Consider the following 12,056-nt stretch of genomic DNA (forward strand, 5'->3'; position numbering starts at 1 on the left):
TACTGTTGAACCACTTCCTTCCACTCTGTTCTCACTGAAATAGACACTTTCTCTATATATTTTCTTCCTCTGCAAACGAAATTTATGCCAAACCCATCATCCATGGATTTACAGAATGGCTTATCCTCTGTCGTGGTAATCCACATAGCATCCCTTCTGCCGAAGGAAGTCTTTGTATAGAAATGAAATAAGGTACTGGTCGGCAAACTGCGGCTCGTGAGCCGTGGTTTGCAGCTCTGTTGACTAATGAGTTTGCCGACCACTGGGATAGGGGCTTAATCACAAGGAACAACAACAGCCTGTAATTATTGGAATAGAGAGTCTAGGTCAGTGGTCGGCAAACTCATTAGTTATCAGAGCGGCAAACCGCAGCTGGCGAGCCGCATGTGGCTCGCGAGCCGCAGTTTGCCAACCATTGAAATAGGCAATGGAACCATGCTCATGGAATTCACCAGTCTTGCCCTGTCCTCATCCTAAAACCACTGGACTGATAGAATGGTGGAATGGCTGTTTGAAGATTTATTTATGGCACCAGCTAAGTGGCCAATGGCATACCTTGTGCAGCTGAAGCAATGCTTTCCAGGATGCTGTATGTACTCTCAGAATATAATATAGATGATGCTCTTTCGCCCACATCCAGGATCAATGGGGCTGGGAATTAAGGTGGTGAAAATGGGAGTGGCTTTCATTATTATCCAACTTTTACTACATGTGCCCAGAAGTAACTAAATAAATCTTTGTAAAAATTATTAAAATTTATGAATTAATATACTAAGTTTACTAGAATTATTTAGAAAACAGAAAACAATGTAAAACGTTCTGTTTCATAGCTGGATTAAAAAAACAACAACACACGCCCCACTTAGAATACTCATAAATCTTGGGAAAATTCCTCAAACTTTGAGCCTTTTCATCTATAAAATTGGTATTCTTACACCTATCCTACCTATAGTATAGAACTAGAAGAATCAAATATGCAAATCAGTTTTGTAAACTCTACAGGGCTAAAGAAATGCTAACTATGGTTTTTATATCTTTTTTAAAATTTATTATTTTATTGATTGCTTTTATTTTTTTATTTTTTTAAAAATAAATCTTTATTCAAATTATTACAATTATTTCTCCTTTTTCCCCCCATAGCTCCCCTCCACCCATTTCCCACCCCACCCTTTGCCCTTACCTCCCCCCACACTGTCCTCATCCATAGGTGTACGATTTTTGTCTAGTCTCTTCCTGTACCCCCCATACTCCTTCCCCCCTGAGAATTATCAGTCCACTCCCTTTGTATGCCCCTGATTCTATTGTATTCACCAGTTTATTCTGTTCCTCAGATTTTTAATTCACTTGATTTTTAGGTTCGCTTGTTGATAGATATGTATTTGTTGTTCATAATTTTTCTCTTTACTTTTTTCTTCTTTCTCTTCTTAAAGAATACCTTTCAGTATTTCATATAATACTGGTTTGGTGGTGATGAACTCCTTTAGCTTTTCCTTATCTGTGAAGCTCTTTATCTGCCCTTCAATTCTGAATGATAGCTTTGCTGGGTAGAGTAATCTTGGTTGTAGGTTCTTGCTATTCATCACATTGAAAATTTCTTGCCACTCCCGTCTGGCCTGCATAGTTTCTGTTGAGAAGTCAGCTGACAGTCGTATGGGTGCTCCCTTGTAGGTAATTAACTGTTTTTCTCTTGCTGCTTTTAATATTCTCTCTTTGTCTTTTGCTCTTGGCATTTTAATTATGATGTGTCTTGGTGTGGTCCTCTTTGGATTCCTTTTGTTTGGGGTTCTGTGCGCTTCCTGGACTTGTAAGTCTATTTCTTTCACCAGGTGGGGGAAGTTTTCTGTCATTATTTGTTCAAATAGGTTTTCAGTATCTTGCTCTCTCTCTTCTTCTGGCACCCCCATAATTCTGATGTTGGTACGCTTGAAGTTGTCCCAGAGTCTTCTTACATTATCTTCAACTTTTTGGATTTTTTTTTTTGCTTTTTGCTTTTTCGGTTGAGTGTTTTTTGCTTCTTTGTATTTCAATTCTTTGACTTGATTCTTGTGTTCCTCTATTCTGTTTCTGGGTCTCTGTATAATATTTTTATTTCAGTCAGTGTATGTTTAATTTCTAGTTGGTCCTTTTTCATATCTTCGAGGGTCTCGTTATATTTATCGGCCTTTTCTAGGATATTCTTAAAAAGTCTTATAACCGTGGTTTTGAATTCTATATCCAGTCGTTTGTTTTCCTCCATTTCTTTCGTTTGTGATCTGATTCTTTGACCCCGCATTTTCACTGATTCCCTGAGTTGGTAAGGTAGATATTTGTGCTAGGTTTCCAATATGGCCCAGTGGGTTGGCCTACCCAGTTAACCTGAGGTGGACACTCTTGGTGCACCCCTTTGTGGACTGTGTGTACAGCCTTGTTGTAATTAAGTCTTTATTGTTGTTGGTATCACTGGGAAGAATTGACCTCCGGGCCAGTTGGCTGTAAGGATCAGCTGTGTCTATGCTGGGAGAAGTTCGGTGCTGGAGACAGCCTTATAGGATTAGACTTGCCAAATTGCAATAGCCTCTGTGCTCAGCTTGGATGGGGTGGAGTCTCAGTCTTGGCTTCCTGTCAGCCTTGCCCTTGCGCGCATGTGCGCTTTCAGTCCTCCGCCTTCCCCAGCTCGAGTCTCCGCCTGAGAGTCCAGACTCCCCCCACAAGAGCGTGGGTCCCCAGGGGCTCGCCTGGAACTGGGGTTCACTGCAGACAGAACTGGGGCTCAGTGCCGTCAGGAGCCTCTGACTCCCATCCACTAGGGAAAGCCTGTGGCAACCTCCGCAGCCTTTGTGCGCACTGGCACGCGCACGCGCTTTCAGTCCTCCGCCTTCCCCGGCTCCCGAGTCTCCGCCCAAGAGTCCAGACTCCCCCCACAAGAGCGTGGGTCCCCAGGGGCTCGCCTGGAACTGGGGTTCACTGCAGTCAGAACTGGGGCTCAGTGCAGTCAGGATCCTCTGACTCCCTTCCACTAGGGAAAGCCTGTGGCAACCTCCGCAGCCTTTGTGCGCACTGGCCCGCGTGCGCCTTCAGACTTCTGCCTTTCCCAGCTCGAGTCTCCGCCCGAGAGTCCAGACTCCCCCCGTAAGAGCATGGGTCCCCAGGGGTTCGCCCGGAACTGGGGTTCAGTGCAGTTAGAACTGGGGTTCAGTGCGGTCGGAGGCTTCCTTCCCCCTTCCGCCAGAGAAAGTCAGCCAGGCTCTCAGCCGCCCTTCCTCTCTGCGCGCACAAAGCCCCTTTGCCATACCTCCAATTCTCTGTGAGTTTTTCTCTTTCCTTCTAGTTGTAGAATTTTCACTCAGCCAGCTTTCCTGTGGTTCTGGATGGTGTCCGTTCTGTCTTTCAGTTGTAGTTTTGAAATTGTTGTGCGAGGCAGCAGTTTAGGTGTTTACCTATGCCGCCATCTTGGTTTCTCTCCTATTGATTGCTTTTAGAGAGACAGGAAGGGAGAGAGGAAAACATGGATTTGTTGTTCCACTTATTTATGCACTCATTGGTTGATTCTTGTATGTGCCCTGACAGAGGATCAAACCCACAATTTATGTATCAGGACAATGTTCTAACCAACTGAACTAGGTGGCCAGAGCCTGTTTTTATATCTTTGATCTGAATGTTTCAACTGTAATGTGGGGACACTTTTGTCACTGAATGACTATAACAAAGCATTTTTACCTCCTTATCCATTTTCTAAAAAAAAAAATCAGAGCCAAAACTTGCCACTTACTTCACAAACCTATTATGAGGACCAAAGACCGAATGTTACAAATTCATAAAACTCTCATTCTAAGAGACATAGATATTACAACAGCCAAAAGAAATTTTAAAAGCAAGTGTTGCCCTCGCCGAGTAGCTCGTTTGGTTAGAGCCTCGTCCTGACAAGGTTGCGGGTTCGATCCCTGGTCAGGGCACATACAAGGAGCAACCAATGAATGCATAAATAAGTGGAACAACAAGTCGATGTTTCCCCCCACCCCCACCCCAAATCAATCAATAAAATTTTAAAAAGCAAAGTGTTATGTATCATTCTGTAATCATCAACGTAGTTCTGCTCATTGAAAGCCTATTGTTGTTGAAGAAGTCTCAGCAACTTTTAAAAAGTCAGTGAAAAAAAAAAAGTCAGTGACACATTTCGCCAAACACTTAATGTGCCAGTGACTCTCCCCATAACCTTCACCTCAGAGAATTTGGAACAAGAGCTTAATAGGAACATTGACGCTGTGTGTTCTTGTGAAATGGGGGTCATGTTGTTTTTGCTTTTTTTTTTCAATGTAGCTTCACACCTAACAGTCCCTAACTTTAGTTGCATATCAGAATCTCCCGGGAATCTACCCCAGATCTATTGAGACAAACAATACAAGGAGGGTCCTGGACATAGTATTTTGAACAAATTCCAGGTCCTTCTTATGCAATTAATCAAGCATTCCTGTCTGTGGACCACTGGGAACCTCTGGCTCATCTCGCCTAAGTGTTGCTTTTCTTTTCTCCACTTTTAGTGCTCTTTCCTTTACTCGTGGTTCTATACTTCCCAGGGTCCCCAATGTCAGGATGAAATCTACCTGATATGTCATTAACACCCTAGTGTGATTTGGTTTAACGTGCCATTTCTTCAGAAATGCTAATGGTGGTGTCTGAGACTCCATTATAGCTTGGGTGTGGGGGTTGTTGAGGAAGGAGAAACTTTGCTTCTTGGCTCCCAAAATGACATTACTTAGGGAATAGCTTCTTTTTATTACCTTCCCATAAAGTCAGCCCTACATATACATTATGCATCACTATACAGAGATGAATTTCAGGAAGAGAGTGGAAGTGAAGTCAATGGAAAATCTGTACAACACCTGGATTCTTGACTTGCAAGTCCCTACACAGCTTCCTGTTTGTTTTTTTTCTTTTTTTTTTAAGTTAGAGGAAATGTTTGAGATCTTTCTTAGGGAATAGTGGATTGTTCTCGCTGGAGTCATTTAACATGGGCTAAATCTCCACCTGGCAAGATGTTATAAAAGGAATTTAATCACTGGATTAGAATCTCTCAATAACCTTTAAATTCTCTTCTATTCCGAACACCTTATGATCAATTGACAAAGCACAAAAAAAATTGGGGGGGGGGGGGGCGGTTGATATTTCCATAAGGCTTATAGAGGATACTTTCACAATAGTAAGATTTCCATAGGCAGTCTAAATAGTTCTGGAAATTGCTCTCATGGTCTAGGCACTTCTGTTTTCTCCTGTGAATTATAGCATCAGCCCCCTTACTATCTCTGGATAACAGGTCTCTTGTCCTATAATTCCTTCTCCAAACTATTGCCAAAGTCCAATTTCTAAATGTAAATCTGCTTATATCACTTTCCTATTTCAATGGTCACCCAATCATCTTCCAGATAAAGTTCAAGTTTCTTACAATGCATATTATAAGGCTTTTGATTGATCTGACTTCTATTAGTCTTTTCAAAATTCCCATTATGTCAGTATTCCTGCCGCAAACCATTTGCAACTTCTTGAATTCTCTAGATCCTCTTATGCCTCTGGGATTTTCTAAAAACTCTTCCCTCTGATTATGACAGCATTCCACCCTTCATTTTGCTAATCTTTATTTATTCCTTCGAGATGCAACTTTGGTGTCAAGTCTATTGAAATCATCTTTGATCCATAAGAGTGTGAAAGTGTCCCTCCTTTGAAGTCCAATAGTATCCTGATATACCTCCTCATATCAGTAATTGCAATGTGTTACAATTGATTTTTTTTTATCCGTTTCCTTTAATACCCTGTGAGAGACTTGGAAGTGGGGACTACTTGCATTTATGTATTTCTCAATGTCTAGTATAAGGAATGCATTGATAAATATTTCTGAAAGTAATGACTCTCAGAATAGATGAGTCCTGACTCCATGATCTTACTAAAAGCACGAGGTCAGATTCATGGTCAGCCTTCAAGAAAATTGTTACCAACAGAAATTGTAATGAGTGAAAACAAACAAAACTGTGGGAGACTATCTCAAAGGTCCAGACCACACTGAAGGAGGGAACCCTAGTGAGATATAGTGAAGGATACAAATTCTGAATGGAAAGGAAACAAAGAAGGTCATAGAAACATCCACGAAGGTGTAAGAAGTGTCATGGAATTGGAGTGAAGTTGGAAATACAATTACTTTCTTGAGTTTTTCTAAAAAGGGATAGTTCTTGTGATAGCTTAGTCTCCTACTATGACATGTTCTTAAAGAAAAAATCCTAGAAAACAGGTCCCACGAATTACTGTTTATCTTTCCCCCCCTTGTAATCTTGAGGATTAATTTGTGATTACAGTAGTAGGTAGAATAATTAATTTGTTTAAATGAAGTGATCATAATGGAATTATAAACTAGGTGAATCATTTCCCATGCCACCCTACAAATGACATTGTAATAGCTTAAGGGACTTCAATATAAATTAGGTACCATATGTACTTTTAGCAGCCACTAGTAAATGTTTGTTATAAATGGAGCCTACAAATGCAGTCAAATTAAAAATATATATGGTTATTAGAAAATACAGGTTTCTATATTTACTGAAAAAATGTCTTATCCAATGTCCAATTTACCATTAGCTTTTTCATTTTTGTTACTTCTTGGCCAAATAGAAGTGTTATTTCTAAAACCAGCATTATATCACTAAACCCACACACACACATATAAAATAGTCTACTGATTTAAATTCAATAATAATTTATTAAATACTGATTATGAGCAAAAAACTATAGGTCCATATGTACATGTGAGGTACATAGTATACATATGTATGTGATATATACACATACATATATATACATATATATACACACACACACTTGTATATATGTATTATATATAGATGTAAAGATTTTATTATGACACAGAACATTATTTTAAATATAGTGGGGGAAAACAGACTAAATAGGTGCTTCCAAGATCTTTTTACAGTGATGATTCTCATTCCTCTGTTGTCTTTCAGACCAGTAGGGTATTTATCTGCCCTACAACATAGAATATGCTTGAACAGACTTCTTGGAACTTAACCTTCAGCGTGGTATTTTCTAATATCATAGAATTTGTTTTTAAGAAAAATGTATTTTCCTGGGGAGGATGCTTAACTCCTTAGATACATTATCTATAATAATAAAAGCCTAAGCGACCATCGCAACCGAACGGAAGACCGAACAGGCTGCATGGGACGACTAGGCCAGCAGGGGGGTTAGTGAGGGATGACCAAACGACTGAGCAGCAGGCTGCATGGGGTGACCAGGCCGGCAGGGGGGTTACTGAGGGACAACCAAACAACTGAGCAGCAGACTGCATGGGGCAACCAGGCCAGCAGGGGGGTTAGTGAGGGACAACCAAACAACTGAGCAGCAGGCTGCATGGGGCGACCAGGCCGGCAGGGGGGTTAGTGAGGGGCCATCAAACGACCGAACAGCAGGCTGCATGGGGCAACCAGGCCCGCAGGGGGGACAGTTGGGGGTGACCAGGCCGGCGGGGGGTTGAGGGGGGCAGTGAGGGGCAACCAGGCCAGCAGAGGAGGAAAGTGAGGGGTGGACAGGCTGGAAGGGGGGCAGTTGGGGGTGACCAGGCCAGCAGAGAGGCAGTTAGGGGCTACCAGGCCAGTGGGAGGGGGCAGTTGGGGGCGACCAGGCCGGTGGGGGGGCAGTTGGGGTGACCAGGTCGACAGGGGGGTGGCAGTTAGAGGTGACCAGGCCAGTGGGGGGGCAGTTGGGGGTGACTAGGCCAGTGGGGGGGCAGTTGGGGGTGACCAGGCCAGCAGGGGGGGGCAGTTAGGGGCAATCAGGCAGGCAGACAGGTGAGCAGTTAGGAGCCAGTGGTCCCGGATTGTGAGAGGGATGTCCGACTGCCAGTTTAGGCCCGATCCAAGATCGGGCCTAAACTGGCAGTCGGACATCCACCGAGGGGTCCCAGATTAGAGAGGGTGCAGGCTAGGCTGAGGGGACTCCCCCCTGCACAAATTCCGTGCACTGGGCCTCTAGTCTATATATATAAAAGCCTAAGTGACTGTACAATGGGACAACTAGACAACCGGATGACTGGCCGGTAGCTATGATGTGCACTGACCATCAGGGGGCAGATGTTCAACACAGGAGCTGACCCCTGATGGTCAGTGTGCTGTCACAGCGGGAACACTGCTCAGCTGACGGATAGGCACCAGATGCTGGGCTCATGGCTGGCAAGTGCAGCTGTGGAGGCAAGAGCCTCTCCCATGTACACTCCGTCTGCGCACCCAAGTGGCAGCGGCGGCGGCAGGCGCAGCAGAGCCCAGGTGAGCCGGAGCAGCACTGTGCCCAGCCCAGGCTCGGGCTCCTCCCCAACTGCCTGCCGCTTCCTGCACTACTTCGCGTTGTGGGGGATCGAGGCAGACAGCAGGCTGGAGCCCAAAGAGCTGGCGGGTAAGGCTGGGCTGTGGTGGCACAGAGGTCCACTGATCCCCGCAGCCCAGGCCGAGGGACCCCACCAGCGCATGAATCCATGCGCTGTGCCTCTAGTTAACAAATAAATATTGAGGTGGTTGTATGTCAATTATATTTCGACGAAAAAAAAATACTGAGGTGGAATCAGAGAGAAGGGAAGAAACAGAATTAAAGTACAACAATAACCATTTCCTTTAAACAATATTTAAGAAAATAATAATAGTCACCATTTACAAGGTTCTTTCTGTATGCCAGATACCTCACAACTCTATGTGGTGGTTAAAATTATCTGTTTTTATAATTTAGGAAATAAAGCTCAGAGAGATTACGTAATGACCAAAGTGGCAAAGACAGTGACATAGCCAATTATCAGTGTCTGACTCTGAAGTCTTCCGTTTTTCCTATTTAAGCTATGTTGTTAAATAGAAAATTATTCTTCCAAATATAGCAAACTTACCTTTTCCTTCCATACCTTTTTCCTCCAGTATCCTTTGTTTCTTGTGACACAGGATCTCATTTGTCTATTATGCTTCCTTTTCCTTTTGCTCTCAATTTATAAACGTGCTGGCTTCAGAACATCCTTTGATAACAGGTGGAAAACTTGTCAAAATTCCAAGGACAGGGGAATTACCAAATTTAAAAGTGATGAAACACTGCACAGACTATGTCTTAAAGGATACACAAGAAACTGGTAACTATCAATCTTTGAGAAATGGATGGTTAGAGGACAGTGGGTAGAGGCAAACCTTACTCTGTGTTTGTGCACATGTATGTGCATATGTGTATATAATCTTTCATGGCTTTTAAATAAAACTATATTCATGTATTTTAAAGAGATGATTGTTAATAATGATGCTTACAAAGACTTCTTGGTCTTTCGAATCTTGTGTGTGTCAGGTGATGCTCAGCGCCTTGCTCTCTGGCTGTACCCTAGCTTTGGCCTTCAGAGGAAAAGCTAGTTGATGGGAGGAGAGCTCATTATCCGACTAGTAAAAAGCACTACCACCTTATTTTTGTAAATATGCCAGAGGGTGCCATAGCCCACCATTCCACTTTCTAGATAGTCTCAATGTGAGCTTTACACAGGAATCCTGAGTCAACATCCACAGAGTTCAATTTTGTGACTGCCTCATCTATCTGGAGTATATCAGTTCCTGCCCTGGCCAGTTTGGCTCAGTGGATAGAGCGTCAGCCTGTGGACTGAAGGGTCCCAGGTTCGATTCCGGTCAAGGGCATGTACCTTGGTTGCAGGCACATCCCCAATAGGGGGTGTGCAGGAGGCAGCTGATCGATGTTTCTCTCTCATCAATGTTTCTAACTCTCTATCCCTCTCCCTTCCTCTCTGTAAAAAAGTCAATAAAATATATTTTAAAAAAATCAGTTCCTTATAATAATTGTGTTGATAATGTATTCTGAGAATTCCCTCAGGAATATAGTTCACATTTCCAGTCTTGTTCCTATTGTTTTGCCATGGGGAAAAATAGGCATTAATTTAAAATAATCCTTTTATTTAAATTACTATTTCTTGACAGTAAAAATTAAAGCTGTCCACTTTTTTGTTTTAAACGGCAGTTCTTTATATAGTATACGCACATATATATTATTGATTTCAGAGAGGAAGGGAGAGAGAGGAATAGAAACATCGATGAGAATCATTGATTGGTTGCCTCCTGCATGTCCCCCAGTGGGGATCGAGCCCACAACTAGGGCATGCGCCCTTAACCTGAATGGAACCCGGGACCCTTCAGTCCACAGGCTGAGGCTCTATCAACTGAACCAAACCAACTAGGGCAAAGCTGTCCAATTTTTAACTTTGTATGGTGACAGTTACTAGATTTTATCATGGTAGGTATTGTATATAAATGTTGAGTCACCTGAAACTAACATAAAATTCTCAATTATACATTAATTTAAAAGACAACTTTCAGTTTTAATACTTAGGTGTTACTTCTGATTGTAATCTGCAAGGTTTCATTCTATGTATTTAGAGTTCTATTTCATTTAAATAACTAATCAGCTACTCTTTCCCAGAGACCTATTTTAATTTTAACAAGTGAGGATGCTGCAGTATTTAGGCTTGTTGGTCTGTCACACATTGATTGTAAACAGGTATATTTTATTCCTTCATGGAAGGATTTTCCAAATGCAACCTATGGGAGAGACATAAAAATTGGTTAGCATGGACTAGTTAACGGTGAATATAGGCCAATGGATAAAGCTAACCTAAGAAACGCATCGCAAATGTGTGGCTCCAGTGGATCAGCTTTTGCTGTCAGATAAAAGAATGAAGTAGTGATAGTGGTGATAAAATGCGCCTCTTTGTGTTCCCTTGGAAGTAACTGGTAGCTCCAATTGTTGAAATTCTCTTGTATCTCTCTACTCAAAGTAATAAACTTCTTCCTTTAATCTTTGATGATGAATAACACTGTAATCACAAGTTACACAAATGGGCAGCATTTCTTTATGGTACTTGACTTCAATTCCTTTTCCTTTTGCCACCCTAGGCTTATTGACATCCATGTTCATGATTTTTTTTTTGTTTCTTTCAAATGCAAAGAAGGCTGTGGAATGGAACCCTTTGAGATGAACTTAGCCTCATTGCATATCAGAAGAAAAGTATGTTCACCTCTAAGAATTGGGAGCAGAGACAATAAAGTGAGTTCCTTAATTTATTTATTAGATATCAGAACAACCAGCCCCATCCAGCTCCTCTCCCAGGTCACAATAATGTGCTCTTTAGATCTAAGAGGGCTTCATTTGAACATTCTTTCCTAGTGAAGGGAGATTATTGTTTTTCTCCTTCCTTCTCCTTATCCTCCCCCAAATTGGTGTTTCTTTTCACCAATTTTGACTAGCTCAACCTCAGAAATTCTTGTCAGAGGAGTAGGCTGACACCTGTCAGTGCTACTCTGCATATATATATATATATATATATATATATATATATATATATATATTTATAAACTTTCCCAGGGATGAAAAGTCATCCCCATCCACTCTTCCCAACTCCAAGTAACAATAACAGAAAACACCACCCCCCTCTCTAACCTGGCTTCAAATCCTGTTGATTCTAGCTCGTTAAAAAAATCTCTTCCCCTTGCTGGTGTGGAGTGTCTTCCGGTACACCAAAAGGTGGTGGGTTCGATTCCCATCAGGACACATACCTGGGTTGCAGGTTCAATCCCTTACTTTCTCTCTAAAAGTAAATAATAATTAAAAAAAAAAGCTCTCAAATCTTCCGCCTTGCCCAGCTGGTGTGGCTCAATGGTTCAGTATCAACCTATGAACCAGGAGGTCATGATTCTATTTCTGGTCAAGGCATATGCCTGGGTGGTGGGCTCCATCCCCCATCATGCAGGAGGCAGCCGATCTCTGTCATCACTGATGTTTTTTTCTCTTCCTCTCCCTTCCTCTTTGAAGTCATAAAGATATATTTTTAAAAAGAAAATGAAGACAAGAGTAAGTATGGGCAGAATCCCTAAATCGTGATTTATAGTGATAATCTGTTGGGAAGGGATACCCATTTTCCTTCTTGAAAGGGAGATTTAAGAAAAAAAAATCTCTAGGATTTCTAAATTTTGCAGATGATGAAGTCTCCTCTTTGATAC

Source organism: Plecotus auritus (assembly GCF_963455305.1).
Source record: "Plecotus auritus genome assembly, chromosome: 1".
NCBI classification, from domain to species: Eukaryota; Metazoa; Chordata; class Mammalia; order Chiroptera; family Vespertilionidae; genus Plecotus; species Plecotus auritus.